This window comes from Erythrolamprus reginae, chromosome 2 (genome assembly GCF_031021105.1).
Source record: "Erythrolamprus reginae isolate rEryReg1 chromosome 2, rEryReg1.hap1, whole genome shotgun sequence".
Classification (NCBI taxonomy): Eukaryota; Metazoa; Chordata; class Lepidosauria; order Squamata; family Dipsadidae; genus Erythrolamprus; species Erythrolamprus reginae.
In genome coordinates this window covers 255849091-255866401 of record NC_091951.1, presented here as the reverse complement: position 1 = coordinate 255866401, position 17311 = coordinate 255849091, and the positions used below count along the sequence as shown (strand labels likewise).

The 17311-nt window shown below is 39.0% G+C and overlaps 1 protein-coding gene across 4 annotated transcripts in view; it reads right to left on the bottom strand.

Annotated features, from left to right (window-relative positions):
• Positions 1-17311, bottom strand: part of LINGO2 (leucine rich repeat and Ig domain containing 2) — a 932046-nt gene that overhangs the window by 709548 nt on the left and 205187 nt on the right. The window contains exon 1 of one of the 4 annotated variants that reach the window (XR_011558293.1): positions 627-825. The exons of the other annotated variants lie outside the window; for them this stretch is intronic. The gene's annotated coding sequence lies outside the window, so the exon portion shown is untranslated. Of the gene's footprint in view, positions 1-626; positions 826-17311 lie in introns of those variants that run through there. 4 annotated transcript variants of the gene reach the window in all.

Below are 17311 nucleotides of genomic sequence, written 5' to 3'. Positions count from 1 at the left end.
TTAAAACTACAGTTTGAAAACCTTAGTTAGAGGTTACCTAGCAGTCTGAGCAGTCTCAAACCTTATTAGAGAAAGCAGCAGGTTGGTGCCAGAAGCCACACTCCAGGTGCAGATTAATAAAACTTCTGAGTGAGGAAGTTATACCATGTAACTTGAAGGGGCAGTGGTACACCCCATCCTTATGATCCTATCACATGAGTCAGTTATTCTGGACAGCAAGCTGTTTCATAGAGAAGATAATGGAGAAGGTGATAATGCTGCAATTGCAGAGAGGCCCGGTTGAGATGCTTATTCAGTCTTCAGTTGAGACCCAGGCCTAGTATGGAATTAACTTTTTGATTACTCTTGCTGATGACCTATGAAAAGACTGGGGTGGGAAAATGTCCTTCTGGACCTCTCAGTGGTGTTCAACTAATCGTGTATCTTTTTGGACTAGTAGCAAAGGTCGGGAGCAGAGAATTGTATTTAGAGTATCTTGTCCTGAGTGAGTAGTTCAGGCAGTGGTACAGATATAAGAGACTCTCTGCAGACTGTGTTATTATTTAACATCTATATTAAGCTACTGGGAGAGGTCATCTGCTGACACAGGATGAGGTATGATCAATATACATACAAAATTGTCTTACCTTCATCCTGGGTCAAATAAGAGATACTGGGGAGGTTCTTTCCCGTTGCCTAGATGTTGCTACAGCTGGAAGAAACAGATAATCCTATAGGTAGAGGAAGTAACCATGGATTTTGAAGCTGTCATATTTGAGAAATAGTCTAGCTGGGCACATCCTCATTGCTCTGTAAAGCAGCTTTGAAAAGGAGAGCTTTGTTAAAGCGACACGACTCTTTAAAGCTTTGCACAAGGCTGGCCTACATAACGGGGATGTTCTACATATTAACTTTTAAAGCCTGCACTTTGGCTCATTTTTCTTTTCTGCTGCTCTTTTAAAAAAACAACCCACCAGTGAGCTATTTTAGGCAAGCAAAGATATTTCCACAAGATAACAGGAAGACAGCTGGAGGTAAGCTATGGAAACTGCTGAATTGGCACTTCTAGATAGGCTAGCAGCTTTCAAAGAGAAGAAAACAGCTGCAAAGTGATTACGTGATGGAGAAGAAAAGGTGGCTGAAAATCCGAAGTTGTGAGTAGGCGGCAATAGCAACAATAATAGGAACAGCAACAATAACAAGAAACAGTGTTAGAACAGGCACCAAATCAGTGCAAGGAATCTGGGATATGCTACTCTAGAAAAAAAAAGATAGTTGAGGGAAAAGTCTTTGAGGATGCTAGTTCTAGTACAACTACAGGAACGGTTTACTTGACTTTGAAATTAAAAGTTGAAGAGAGGCCAGGCGAACATGCCAAAATCATTTCTTTATTTAGCCCTGGGATCTTGAGAAGATACTGAGAGAGACTCTCAGCAGAGAGATGAAATATTTATAGGAGGGAATAGTCTGCCAGGAAATAAAAACATGTTCTTTAATTTTTTATTAGACAACTAACAACATTACATGTTTCATAATGCCCAATGCTTCATGAAAAAAAAGTGTGGTCCAAATGTGAGCTTATAGAGATGTCTTTCCATTGACAAAGAGCCCTGTGTAAGCTACCGTATATACTCGAGTATAAGCCGACCCGAGTATAAGCCGAGGCACCAATTTTTGCCACAAAAACTGGGAAAACGTATTGACCCGAGTATAAGCCGAGGTTAGAAAATGCAGTGGCTACTGGTAACTTATAAAAATGGAAAACAATAAAATTACATTAATTGAGACATGTTTTAGAATATTTATTTTAAAGAAAACCAGTAAACTAGCTCTGTAAATTTAAAAGAGGGTAAACAAATTAACAATATTAACAATAAATTAAAAAGTAAAAAAAGTAGCTCGATCAGGAACAAAGCTAAAACCTAAGAGTTAAAATCCTTCAAAACTGGATTCCTTCTCATCATTAATTGGATTTACATTATTGTTCTGTTTTTATATATGCTGTGAGCCACCCTGAGTCCTTGGAGAGGGATTGCATACAAATCCAATTAAATAAACAAACAAACAAACAAACAAACAAACAAACAAACAAATAAGTGTATCCAAAGAAGAGCTTCAGCATTAGCTGCTGTGAGGTTATCAGCATAGAAAACCAAATAGATAGATAGATAGATAGATAGATAGATAGATAGATAGATAGATAGATAGATAGATAGATATAGATAGAAAGATAGACAGACAGACAGACAGACAGAAAAATAAATAGATAGATAGATAGATAGATAGATAGATAGATAGATAGATAGAGATAGATAGATAGATAGATAGATATAGATAGAAAGATAGACAGACAGAAAAATAGATAGATAGATAGATAGATAGATAGATAGATAGATAGATATAGATAGAAAGATAGATAGACAGACAGACAGACAGATAGAAAAATAGATAGATAGATAGATAGATAGATAGATAGATAGATATAGATAGAAAGATAGATAGACAGACAGACAGACAGACAGACAGAAAAATAGATACATAGATAGATAGATAGATAGATAGATAGATAGATAGATAGATAGATAGATAGATAGATAGAAATAGATACAGATAGATAGATAGATAGAAAGAAAAATAGTTAGATAGAAAAATAGATAGATAGAAATAGATACAGATAGATAGATAGATGATAGATAGATAGATAGATAGATAGATAGATAGACAGATAGATATAAAGATAGACAGATAGAAAAATAGATAGATAGATAGATAGATAGATAGAAAGAAAGAAATAGATACAGATAGATAGATAGATAGATAGATAGATAGAAAAATAGATAGATAGAAAAATAGATAGATAGAAAGATAGACAGATAGAAAAAGAATTCCTGTCTAGCTCTGCCTCATAACACATTATTAGATCCTATCCAAGCAAGGACAGCAACTACCACAAAATACCATTTTTTAAACAGTTTAAATCCTTTCAAAGGAGGGGGAGGAGAATCTGACAGCAGGGGGCCTTTTTAATCCGACTCACCATTGCAAATGGCTGCCTTCTTTGCTTGAGCTAGGGAGAGGAACTATGGCGTGCCAGAGGGGACAAAAGCTGGTGCCTCCTCGCTCTGGCTCAAGCAATGGCGCCCTCGTGTGGTGACTTTGTCAATGACCCGAATATAAGCCGAGGCTGTGTTTTTCAGCCCATTTTTGGGGCTAAAAAACTCGGCTTATACTCGAGTATATACGGTATTTACTGTTCATGTACAGTAAAGCATAGTTTGTTAAGAGGAAACCACCAAAATCAGTAGGGTGTACTTTTTATTCCCACCCCCCAGATTAATCCACAGGCATATCTGATCATTTCACAGAGGTTAGTGGCTCTCCAAAATGAAAAAAAAAATATTTTCTTAAAGTAAAAATAGAAAAATTCCTGCTGAATGAGTGATAGTTTGACTACTCTAGCTTTTGTCATGAAATGGCAAGCCAGGGAGATTAAGGAAATCTGTTAATATAAAGGATCCTTTTTCTTGGCATTCCAATCAAAATTGATGGCAAAACTGTAATTTAAAAGTAAGATTTTCTCTAGGAAGAACACTTTCCTTTTAAAGTGTCCTCAGAGAAGGGCGGCATACAAGTCTAAATAATAATAATAATAATAATAATAATAATAATAATAATAATAATAATAATAATAATAATAGATGTCAACTTTGCCTACCTACTAATTTATTGCCCATTTTTCTCACTTGCTCCAAAATCTGATTCATTTCAGAAGAGGCTACAATGCTTTCAAATGCAACTTGATTTTCCCATGACTCTTGTATTTTTTTAAGGCTGAAATGAATTCTTTCCAAGATCACCACAGAATCAATTAATATGCAAGCTAATTACTTACAGGTGGTCCATTAATTATTGCTACAGTTTTTAATTTTTTTTTGTAATAAGGCAGGAAGAGGGAATTACTTGGAATGGAAGTGGGTGCTTATTTATTCAACTCACTGCTCAAATAGATTTTCATAATCCACATTTTTTTTCTTTTAAAAACTGCACCCTTTTACTAAAATTCCTTAAACAACATTAGGATTCCCTATACGAGCTAGCAATTCTGCCAATGTTCAATGAGTTAAGACTGAAGTTTGCATTTTGAATGATGGTAATTTCAGTGTGGAACTTCATGTTGCTATGTAGACTCTAAATACACCAATATTTTATCTTAGATTTAGGTTTATTAGATTTATAGGCCGCCCTTCTCCTCGTGGACTCAAGGCGGCTTACAGGAATAAAATAGAAACAATTACAATAAATAGAATTTAAAACATTACAAATAATTTTTAAAAACCCACAATAAAGCAATCAATCATCCTTCTTTCATGTAATGACCCAATCGAAACTGTCGCTCACGGTTCTCAGGCCTGCTGGCACAGGTGTCTCTTTAGCTTCCAAAAGACAAGGAGAGTGGGGGTAGTGCAAATCTCAAGGGGGAGTTGGTTCCAGAGGGCCAACAATTGAGAAGGCCCTCCCCTGCGGACCCACAGCCGACATTGTTTTACAGACGGAGCCCGGAGAAGGCTAACCGGTCACTGGGATGTATGAAGCAGAAAGTGGTGCCATAAATAATTTAATCCAATGCCTTATAGGACTTTATAGGTAATAACCAACAATCTTCAAAAGAGTTATTAACTTCTTGAAGGCAAATAAGACACAAAATACAAAAGTAAATAGGAAAATGGTAGTGGGGGAGGAAGAAGAGGAAGAGAAGTGAGGAAGTATAAGAAAAAAAGAAAAAGAAACATTGACTTCTGTCTCTCTCTGTTGCAGTAAAATAAGACATTCACGTCAAATCAATTTGTTTGTTCATAATAATAGGAACAAGCCATTTTTATAAAGATCTATCAGTTTAATCAGTAAAACCCCAAATCAAAGTTTCATTCTTCAAGCAGAAAGTTCAGAAATATACAGGTTACTAACTTAAGTTGGGCGGCATGCAAGTTAATTATTAATCTGTTATTTTAATATTAATCAGTTAATTAATAGCTTTGGGGAGATATTTTAGAATCCCAGCAACACACATGTCTGGATAAATGAATGAAATAGTTCCCTACCTACTATTGTGCAACATTGTGGGCATAGCAGGTTTATATGAGCCCTGTGTATGCACAACTTAAGTTAGTACAGCTCGCTAACTTAAGTTGGGCGGCATGCAAGTTAATTATTAATATGTTATTTTAATATTAATCAATTAATTAATAGCTTTGGGGAGATATTTTAGAATCCCAACAACCCATGTGCACGGGTAAATGAATGAAATAGTTCACTACATACTATGGTGCAACATTATGAGCATAGCAGGTTTATACAAGTACTGTGACGGTGGGAAAAGAACAGCTACTGAGAGGCATGCTTGTGAAATTTGTCAAAAAAAATAAAGTAGATGCTCACTTAACTAGCTTCCTAATCTTGATTAAAGAAACAGAACAACAGATTTTTAAGGGATCTTGAATAGCATTAACACTTAGACCAGCGGTTCTCAATCTTCCTAGTGCTGTGACCCTTTAATACAGTTCCTCATGTTTTACTGACCCCCAATTATAAAATAATAAAATTATTAGGAAACTCGGGTAGGTTCTAACTTACCTCAATGCCGGTTTGCTTCCTTCGCTGTATGGCCACACCTCATGGGCGCACGTGTGCTTTGAGTGTGCTCACACGCGCAGCACCGGATTTTTAAAAAAGAAATTGAAAAAAGCCAAAAACAAGATGGCGGCACATGCGCAGTCCCCAAAATTCAATTTCCACGGATGTTCAGAAGATATAGATAGGTAGGTAGGTAGGTAGGTAGGTAGGTAGGTAGAGGAGTGGTTTCTTGGTTCCTAAGACCATTGGAAATATGTGTTTTCTGATTGTCTTAGGCAACACCTATGAAAGGGTCATTCAATCCCAAAGGGGTCATGACCCACAAGTTGAAAACCATTGAATTAGACTTATATACTGCTTCATAGTGCTTTACAGGCCTATCTAAATGGCTTACAGAGTCAGTATGTTGCCCCCCAACAATCTAGGTCCTTATTTTACTGTCCTTGGAAGGATGGAAGGCTGAGTCAACCTTACGCCAGTCAGGATCAAACTCCTGGTAGTTGGCAGTGAATTACAGTGCAATACTTCAATGTAATCATTGTGTCACCGGGCTCTTATCCTGGATGTTAACATCCTGTCATAAATAAAGCACAATGCTAAGTTATAACCTGTCCACATAATTGAGATATGCAAGCCGGGGTGGCGCAGCAGTTAGAGTGCTGTACTGCAGGCCACTGAAGCTGACTGTATATCTGTAGGTCAGCGGTTCAAATCTCATCACCAGCTCAAGGTTGACTCAGCCTTCCATCCTTCCGAGGTGGGTAAAATGAGGACCTGAATTATGGGGGCAATATGCTGGCTCTGTTAAAAAGTGCTATTGCTAACATGTTGTAAGCCACCCTGAGTCTAAGGAGAAGGGCAGCATAAAAATCGAATAACTAACTAACTAACTGACTAACTGACTAACTAACTAACTAACTAACTAACTAACTAACTAACTAAATAAATAAATAAATAAATAAATAAATAAATAAATAAATAAATAAGCAAGCTGCATTTGACGTAGCATAATACGTGGACCCAGTCACCAATTGTGGTAGTATTATCTATCAGTACTGCTAGTAGCATTACTATAGTACTAATAGCATTACTGTAGTACTATCACTCACAGAAATCTCATTTATTCTAAATGTATTAGTTTTCAAGTTATTGAATTGTTTAAATACAGACAAGATTACCATTTCTTGTGAGAAATGTGGAGTTTTAAGAATGTGTTTTACGACTGTTTTAATTTGTTCAAAGTAATTTGAGAGTCAGGAGTGAACAGTGAGTTGTATAAGTCTGTTGACAGATTGTTTAGAGAAGAGAAGGGAGGCAAAAAGAGAGCACAATCTCTGGAAACTGGCGATATAAGTGTTAAAATGTGAGGATGATTCTGTGTAATCAAGAACTGCATGAACTGATACGAATTACGAACAAAAAGCCTAACTTCACATATATTTGTGATCATCTGAAGCAGCTCCAATGGACCATAAAAAATGATCCTGGGGTGAGGAAGTTGGTGCAATGAGAATGTCAGCTTAGCATATAGCTATTGAGAAAATGGCAAACTCCACGCTGGGAATGACTTTGAAATACATCAGATATAAATTGCCAGTAACAAAATGCCTCTCCACCACCACCACCTGCTTTACAAATCTGTGCCGCTATCAGTACAATTTCACCATACCTCAAACAAGAATATCATAAAGTTTGAAAAGCTATAAAACAAGCCAAGGGAAATAATAAAAGAGACAGAGCGGGCGATGAAGAAAGTTGTAAAGCAACAACTGCTTGCTCCATCTCATTATTTCTTTTGGCTTTATTATCCAGCTCCTTGACTATCTCTTTCTCTACCTGAGATTGAAAATAAGACCTAGAACTGGCATTCTGCTAAAACCATTCAGTAGGAGATTTCTTCAGCTCTCCAAATATAATATATTTACCTGGAGGAATGAGATCATTACCAAAGGGCCAATTTCAAAGATTTTGGGAGGCCCACTCGGGTGATTCTTAGGGCGTGTGTGTGTGTTATATATCTCTGTATCAAGGGTTCCCAAGTAGTGGGCTGCAGCCTGTTTGAAACTAGGCTGCATGAGTGATCTGCATGTGCACAGTTCCACTCTAGCAAGGGGTGGCCCATTGTGCTAGAGCATGAAGCTCCAGTAGAATTTCATGTATGACTACAAATGCCCTCCACTCACATGAATGGAGCTGTAACTACACATGCACCTGCCATTCATATGCTCCCCCCCCCCCCGTGCCATGGGAGGTGCTGTTGTGTTTGGGCCTTGGCCAGCTGTTGCTCCCACAGATGGGAGAGACGCGACACAAAGTGAATGTGAAAGCCTGGCTAACAGCCAGGAAGATGTGGCAGACAGCCAGGAAGACGTGGCAGACAGCCAGGAAGACGTGGCAGACAGCCAGGAGGATGAGGCCACTGGTACGCAGGATTCAGCAGACAGCCCAAAGGATTTGGCATGCAGTCCCTCAGACAGTCTTTCGTCCCTGGGTTCTTCTGCAGATCAATATATCGATCTGCGTAGCCGAAGAGCTATGCAAAGAAGGGATCGCTTTAAGGAGGATTACAAGTCATTATAGGAGCACCTGGGCTGGGTGTGGTTCTTATACTGTACTGAGGGCTGGGTGTGGTTCCCTTTTAGCCTAAAGGGATAAAAGGGAACAAAGGCCAAGGCAAACTGTGGCTGTTTATCTGTGTTATTTTGTGGTTCCTGCTCTGAAGTTTCTGTTCCGTGCCGTTGGAGTTTTCAACCCAGCTTTTTCAGACAAGTGGGAGGTGAAAACTCTGGGACTTGCTGTTTGCTCCAAAGATTCAAAAGGACTCCTAAAACATCTTTGCTCATTCCAGGTTGTCTTTGTTTGTTTTTTCCTGTGTTTTTGTATGCGGCTGAAGTAAGCCTTGCACTCTCATTGTTTTTGGACACTAAGAACTGTTTTTGAGTAACCCTTTTTTGTTTATCTAATACAAGTTTGCTGATTAGCAGAGCATGTGTGTGTTTGATTTATTTTCCTTGTACTGTTACGCATTGCCTGAGCCCAGTCAGGCAGAACAGGTGCCAAGGTGGAAAGGTTGGGAACAACTGCTCTATATAGTAAGGACATTGAAATGGAGCCAGGTTTTGGTAGGAAACCTTTTCATCTTCTAGTCTTACAATTCTTTGGTGTTGCAAAACATGTCAAGAAAACAGGGAGACTCAGAAATGAAACTTACCTTGGGGATAAATATTGAGTTAATAACAGGCAGGTTGTCATCTTAGCTGCTAGTAGTAAATCATAAAAAGCTCTTTTAATTCATTGATGATGAATCAATGTTTTTTTTTTAAAAAAATGATATAGGATCTCCTGCCTGAGCAGGGGGTTGGACTAAATGCATGGATGTCAAACTCACCACGTCACGTTGCCGTCGTATTTTGGGACATTTTTCCCATTTGCAGAACTGGGTTGGGCATGACCTGAATGTGACATATTTGGCCTGCGGGCCCTCAATTTGACACCCTGATAGAAGAACTCTAAGATCCCTTCTGTTATTCTGTTTTTCTGTTTTTGCTTGATAACAGGCCAACAAGGCAATGTTGACTACATGGACATATACAGTTGTTCTCCAGGATGTCCCCAACTTGACCCTTTAGTCTTTCATTGGTACATCCATTGTCACTGCTGCTGATTTCTCCTTTCTTTCCTTCTTTTTGCAGCTTTGTAGATTTCTCAAGGGAGCCATGTGTCCGAAATATGGTAATTTGAGCTTAGTCAAAACAAAAACAAAAAATGACCCTACCCTTCAGAATTTTACCCAGTATGAAATTACTGAACTGGTATGAGTTACACCTAGTAAGAGGAGGGAGACAGTTGAATTGACCCAGCTTTCTGGACAATGATGATGTATCCCAGCTGTATTTCGTACAACTCAAGAAATCATATACAGTATAATATAGCTGCCTCCTTTTTTCCTCACAACGACCTTGTACAGTGACTTTGGTCAGGGAGACAGTAACTGGCCCAAGTCACAAGCTAGTTTTCATGCCTAAGGGAAGACTAGAATTCACAGTCTCCAGTTCCTGGTTCAGCATCTTAACTACTTCACCCAACTAGCTTAGCCTGATGTCCTGGTATGCCTCATTATCCAATGCTAACTGGACTGTAAACTGATTAGTTTCCGAACTCAGACAAGGTTGTACAGAATTCAATTTAAAAATACAGTAACAGGTTTTATTCATTTATAAAGTCAAAAAGAAGGCAAAGATGGTAACACTAGCAAAGTCATTAAAGTATAGACTTTCAACTCTGCTATTCCCAAATGCGCAGATCCCAAAAGGTTTATAGCCCAACTATAAATCTATACATGCAGCTTTCTTTCATATTAAGCCTCTTTCCTTGAAAATATTATGCTATTTCACTCTTAATAACTAAAACCAGATTTTCATTAATAACCATATTTTTAGACACTTTTCCCCAATGTATGCATTTCTATTCTCTTTGTTCCCCCAATTAAACAATAGGAAGTCAGTCAAGTTATTTCAGCTAAGCCATCAAAGGATCCCTGTCCCTTGGATTAATTAGCAGGATTCAACTAATAAATATGGTTATTAATGGAAATGTTGCAACAACTGCAAATTCTGGATATTTCTTTTCACAGTAGCCTTGTATAGATCTGCGGTGGCACAGGGGTCAGAGTGCAGTACTGCAGGCTACTTCTGCTTATCACCAGCTGTCAGCAGTCTAGCAGATCAAATCTCACCAGGCTCAAGGTTGACTCAGCCTTCCATCCTTCCAAGGTGGATAAAGTGATGACCCAGATTGTTGGAGGCAATATGCTGACTCTGTAAACTGTAAAACCACTGTGAAGTGATATACAGTGGTACCTCATCATATGAACTTAATTGGTTCCAGGAGGAGGTTCGTAAGGTGAAAAGTTCGTAAGATGAAACAATGTTTCCCATAGGAATCAATGTAAAAGCAAATAATGCGTGCAAATCCTTCAGGAAAATCCCAAACTTTAGAAGGGAGGCGAACAGAGGGCAGGGAGGAGCAGCTAAAGGGGGCGTGTGGAAGAAGCAAGGCTAGGCTAAAGGGTGAGTGGGAAGGAAGAAAGGCAAGCCCCCCCCCTTTTCTTTCTTCAAAAGACACCGTTTCAGTGCCTTTGCAAGCACGTTGTTCTCTGCAAAATCTTTCCTCTAAGCTGCCCCTCCCTTTTCTTTCTTAAAAAGACACAATTTCAGTGCCTTTGCAAGCATGTTGTTCTCTGCAAAATCTTTCCTCTAAGCTGCCCCTCCCTTTTCTTTCTTAAAGACACCATTTCAGTGCCTTTGCAAGCACCTTGTTCTCTACAAAATCTTTCCTCTAAGCTGCCCCTCCCTTTTCTTTCTTAAAAAGACACCATTTCAGTGCCTTTGCAAGCATGTTGTTCTCTGCAACATCTTTCCTACTCCAAGCAGCCCCTCCCTTTTCTTTCTTCAAAAAAAAGGGGGGAAGAAACCCCTTCATCCCAGCAGCAGCTGCTTGGGTTCGTAAGGTGAAAATAGTTTGGAAGAAGAGCCAAAAAAATCTTAAACAACGGGTTCGTATCTTGAAAAGTTTGTTAGAAGAGGCGTTCGTAAGATGAGGTACCACTGTACAAGTCTAAATGCTATTGCTATATTCAAATAGATGTTAGATGTTACTTCAGAAGCTTCTTAGAAAACATCAAAGGCACTAAGTTTCACATATTGGTAACACAGGAACATTTGCATTTCAGTGCAAATTGAATGAATGCTTCGCCATCTTAAATTCATATGATGTAAAAATGAAGAATGGCATTATGATAGAACTCAGAAGCCCAGGCCTTTCTGTTTAATCACAGATTAGTTTTTAAATGGTTTAGGCTCCAATCACAGCTAAAAATATGTTGCATATTGATTTTACAAAATGCCATGTGTTCAAAAGCATAATAATTATGTTTTAAAATATACCAATAGTGGGTTTTAATAAAAATTAGAAGATAGCAATGGAACAACCCACGGTTCTTAATTTGCAGTTTCTTTTTAGATACCAATAGACAACTTGCACTGTCCCACTGCTGTTTTAGTTACATATTTTGTTGCTTGACTAGCATTTTTCTGCTTCAGCACAGCAAGCTGCATTCTTTTTTCCAGTATTATAAATTACTAGCCATGAGAGCTTCATTTCTCAAGGAACAAAAATGTAGGCCTCATGTACCCTTTCATAATAGAGCACGGCACGTACTTCATTAACAACACGGGCTGTTATTTCATGTGGCATGTTTTATACAAAGAAACCATTTAAAAATAACGTGGCAAGAAATATATCAGCAAAAAGATCACTTTCTGTATTAAAAATAAATTTTCACTTTATGCACCAAGCTACTTGCAACAAACTAGATCCCGTGTATTTTTGCCTGAAAGCACACGGAAGTGGGTGACATACAGTTGATAGGTAGATTAAAAGCGCTCCATTCTCCATCCTACAGCTACTTACACTTTCCCAATTGCCTTTCCCCAGAATCACTTTTTACTGTTATGATTGGCTCTGGGCCAGCTCCTGCAGCGGGGAATTTTGATGTTGATTTATGGGAATCCTCGGTTTACCATTGACCTGTTTTGTTGCCAGTGAAATCAGACAGTGAAGTTGTCTCACAGTCAGGGATAGACAGTGGGGAAGAGGAATGGGTGCAGCAGGCCCATCAGTCAGTGCTCCAATTAGTGAGTCAGAATCAGAGGAGGACCCACTTGTGGATGCCCATGTGTGCAGGCTTGTGGCAAGAAGGGAACAGTTGCGCAAGCATCTCAGAAGATAAGTGAGCACACCTGTTCAAGGGGTAATTATGTTAACAAGTGATGATAAATACGGGCATTGGGAAGCATGGGCTGTGGGCGTTTATCTCTTTGGGAAAGAGATACCTTTGGAAGAAGATTGCTACAGTATGGAGAGCTCATAATATTCATAATAATATTCAAGGAGTATTTGTTTCTTTAAATTAATAATGTCCTTCTATAGGACAGGTTGAACATGAGCTTAATTCTGGGTAACAATAATAAGCCTATGGGATAATATGTAAAAAAGTGAAAAAGTACCATGGCAATCATATGTTGCAGCTAACAGTACAGTTTATACTTCCTGCTGGAATAACTATCAAAAGGACAATGCACAAACAGCGTGGGATTAAATTTGAAATTATATAGCCAAATATGATGTTGATAATAAATTCATTATGTTTCTTAGCACAACTGTAAAAATCCACTGTACTGTATAATTAAAATCACTTGTGCTGAAATTCTGAAGGTAGACAAGAACTATACATGTCACAATAGTAGTAAATAACAATTAGTATTGTGATATCTTTTTCAGCTAGTTCTGTGGAGTTGGATAAATAATGACTTTATTTGCTTGCCGTAGATTTAATTTTTTTATATTCTGTATTTTATACTTTGCTAGACTGTTAGCTTATCTTATGAAATCATAATATTACAATTTGATGATTTCTACTTTACAATATATATATAGATTGTCTTTAATATTTAAAAAAATACTATTTTCCCCCATTCTGATCATATTGACATGGAATTATAGAATTTATTAACCAACCCATTTGAGGAGCACTAACTTTGGGAATATGAGCTTGTTTACCCTTCGAATGAACAGGAATGAACTATGGGAAAGCAAAGATTTTTATAGAGGTTGAGAGCTATAAGGTGGGAAATCCTAGGAATCTCATTGGCTAGTCAGTTTGGGGAAGCTAGGCAGGTCACTGCCAGTACACCTGAGGTAAGTTCTCTGGTTAGGCAAAAAGTACATTGTAGGAGGGCAGCAGGACCGGGAGATATCCATTGTTAAAGGAAGATGGAACGTTGAGGTCATCAGCTGATACAGGATGGAAAGATGGAATTGCTCTATCTTCAATTTCCTTCTTAGAATTCTCCTTGAGCTGCTAAGGAGTCTTCTCTTCTTTGGTTTAGATGAGATTGCTGGGGAGTGAGGGGCAGGGATGGGATCCTCCCAGTTTGGACCGGATCGCCCGACTCGCTGGTGACATCCTGATGGCACCACGGATATAATTTGGTCAGTGCCCGTATCTGGGCGCCATCATATTTTTGCAAATTTTTTGGGAGAATTTTCCCCCTGTTTGGATGGCTTCTCCTCTTCCGCTGCTTGAAAAGAGGCCCTTCCACTCGCCCCCAGGTTAATACTAAATTTTATTTCATCGCCTAAAGCACAGCTGATCAGCTCCTCAGCAGTGTCTTGGGCTGATTCCTGCTACTGAACATGAGTGGAAGCCAAATTGCACGCAAAACAAAGTTATACGAACTGGTGTCAAAGGTAAGTGAGGGGTGTTCTGGGGCAAGGAGGGTCAATGTCTGTCTGATAAGCAAAAAATGGACAGAATTTGGGAGGAGAAAAAAGGGTGCAATCTCAGTTTTGTTTGTTCGGTTTAGGGTTTTTATACATAAGAAATTATGTATACGTTAACTTGTAGTATAATAAAAACATATTAAACTGCAAGGAGAAGCTTCAAGCTACAACCAAAGGGATGAAAGGTTCACATCTACTTGCTTTCATTACTTGCTGACAGTTTAAATACAGTAAGGAAATCAAACCTGGGTCCTATACGAGCACTTAACCAAACTGGGAAGGCTCCCAATGAAATGATCGACATTCATAGATGGATACAAGAAAAACTCAGCGTTGTCCAAGGCCTCTGCTAATCAGTGCAAAACCATTCCCAGCCATTTTCTAAGCAGCAGATTTATCCCGTTTAAGTGGCAGCTTAAGGGTCCTGCTGTTTTTGCCTAGACTTCTCTGAATACATACTGCTAGTTACACTTTCTGAATTCTTCAGAATTTTGACAGATTCCCAAGGGAGTCTGGAAATTAATTTTATTATTCTTTTTCTGCCTGAAATACCCTTGAAGCAAAAAAAACCACCCACCTCCCAAAAATTGTCTTAGATATTAATCTCAATGGAATGTGTGTCTGTCTGTGTGCATGCATGGATATAGGTTTTTCAGGGAAGAATGTGTGATGAGGTATATTATGTGATGCATTTGGAAATGTGCAGTGACATAAGCATTGCAGACAGAACTTCAGCTGTGATAGGAGAGATAGAGAGGGGTGGAGGGAGGGAGAGAGAGAGATGGCCAGAAACCCTAATGTTCTTTTGAAATCACCAGAGGAACATGAATTCACATTTGGTATTCATAGCAGAAGTTTTAATTATATCAAACTATCTCATAATCATGCTTATCACGGTTATTGCAAAGATAGAAAGATTAGTAGGATCTAATATACAGTGGTACCTCTACTTACAAACTTAATCTGTTCCGTGACTAGGTTCTTAAGTAGAAAAGTTTGTAAGAAGAAGCCATTTTTCCCATAGGAATCAATGTAAAAGCAAATAATGTGTGTGATTGGGGAAACTACAGGGAGGGTGGAGGCCCTGTTTCCTCCCAGGAGATTCCTAGAGAGGACCCATGGAGGCTTTTCCCCACCTTTTCTGGCCCTGTTTCCTCCAAAAAGATTCCTAGAAAGGCCCCTCGGAGGCTTCTCTCCACCTTTTCTGGCCCTGTTTCCTCCCAGGAGATTCCTAGAAAGGCCCCATGGAGGCTTTTCCCTGCCTTTTCCAGCCCTGTTTCCACCCAGGAGATTCCTAGAGAGGCCCCACAGAGACTTCTCCCTGCATTTTCTGGTTACAGTTTCGGAGGCTCAGGTTTGTAAGTGGAAAATGGTTTTTGAGAAGAGGCAAAAAAAATCTTGAACACCCAGTTTTTATCTAGAGAAGTTCGTAAGTAGAGGCGTTTGTAGGTAAAATATAGTATTCTTTTCAGCCAAACATAAATCAAAGGAAATAAACAGAAGCATAAAAGCATCCTGCCTAACATCACAAAAGACTGGTCCTGAGATTTTTCACTTAGGAACCAACCAAACTGTTAGAGGACAGGCCCATTTCAGAGAACCTTGGGGGGCTTATTTTTCATCCAACTCCAAGCCATTCATTCAGAAAGGTTTCCCTGTATGAGTTAAGCCGAATTTCCTGCACACCAACTAGACCACACCATGGAGCGCTAAGCTGAGACAGCGGCAGTAGGATCAGCTGCTTTAAGGAAAATGCGACCACTTCTTTTCAAGCCTCAACCATAAGGGCTAGAAACATGGCTTTTTTTAAAAAAAGAGAGCAATCAAATGCTCACTTGCACCCGCAGCACAAATTATGTGGGGGGGTGGGATGCTGGGGAGGTGAGGAGGAGAAGGCTGATGTATATCCCGTTGGAGCCTAAGAGAACCAGACAGCTGTTCCTCCCCTCTTTAACACTTGGGGAGAGAGCCGAAGGGAGCAAACCACTGAAGTGATTCCTTCAGGAACTGCTAAAAAGGACTACTGTTACAGCTACGGAATATGGGACTGACTTTCCCACAAACATCAACAAATCACCATCAGTCTGCCCCTCTTCGTTTTCTGTAATCTGATTGACCAAGCTTCTTGAGAGAAGAAACAGAAAAGAGCTTTCCAGGCTGTGTTCGTGGACCCGACACTTTCTCTCAGACCTCCCACCCAGAGGCCTTGCAGAAGCAGACAGGTAGGCCTGAAAGGCAACTGAGCTCCCCCCACACTCGTCCAGGGGTTTAAAATTATGAATCTGATGGTCCCTGAGGCCCAAAAGGTTGGCGACCCTTGATCAATCACACTCTTGGGCAAAGCATCTAAGCCATTTCCTCCTTTCAGTGATCCATGAAAGTACATCTATAATATGTAGATAATAAAGTTGAGAAAAGGTGAACAACATTTTTACAGAACTATAGATACATTGAGGCTGGGTGGGACAAGGAATGGCTAAGAGGGGAGGGGCCAGGCAAGGCACTCCTTGACATGAGTGACATAGAGTTGGACACGCTCACCCATATGACCATGAGGCCACCCCGCCTTGTCACATGACCACAAAGCCATGCCCGTCTAATCACATGACCACAAAGCCATGCCTGCCCAGTCAATGTCCACGAAGCCACACCTGCCCCAGTCACGTGGCCATCAAATCACACCCACAAAATAAGCCACATATACAGAACCAGCAGTAAAAAAATTAAAATCTACCACTGCTCACAGACAATACTTTAACTGTCATATTTGTGTCCTGATTGAGAGAGTAAATCATGTTATTAGTGCAGCTACTGAAGATACTGCTGCTATGATTTTTTTAAAAAAAATAACGCCTTGCCGAACTAAAATAAAGCAATGAATGTCTACAGAAGAAAAAAAAAAGATTTTTTTTTTAAAAAAGAATATTTTCTGATTTACAATTTACAAACCTATTATGAAAAGAAACAAGATGCTATGTGCAAAAAAAGAGCCTTTTAGATAATGGAGTCTGGTTTTTTGTACTGCTGAGTTATTTGTTAGTAGAAACAACTGTAATATATTTACAACAGTATATGATGCAAATTCTGAAACGACCCTAATCCAAGGTCAAGCAAAATGGAAGTTCTACCAGATTTCTGAAAAATGAAAAATAATCATGTGATTTTTTTTTAATGGATTTTGTATCCAAGCCAACAAATGTCTTGTCCATCTTATTTATTTATTTGCTTATCACAATATAGACACAGATACTCATCTCAACTAGATGTTGTATTAATCCCAAAAGCATACAAATAATTGTCTGTACAAGAAGATAACTTCAGGAAAAACTGTTTAAATTTATTATAGATAAAGTTGTTA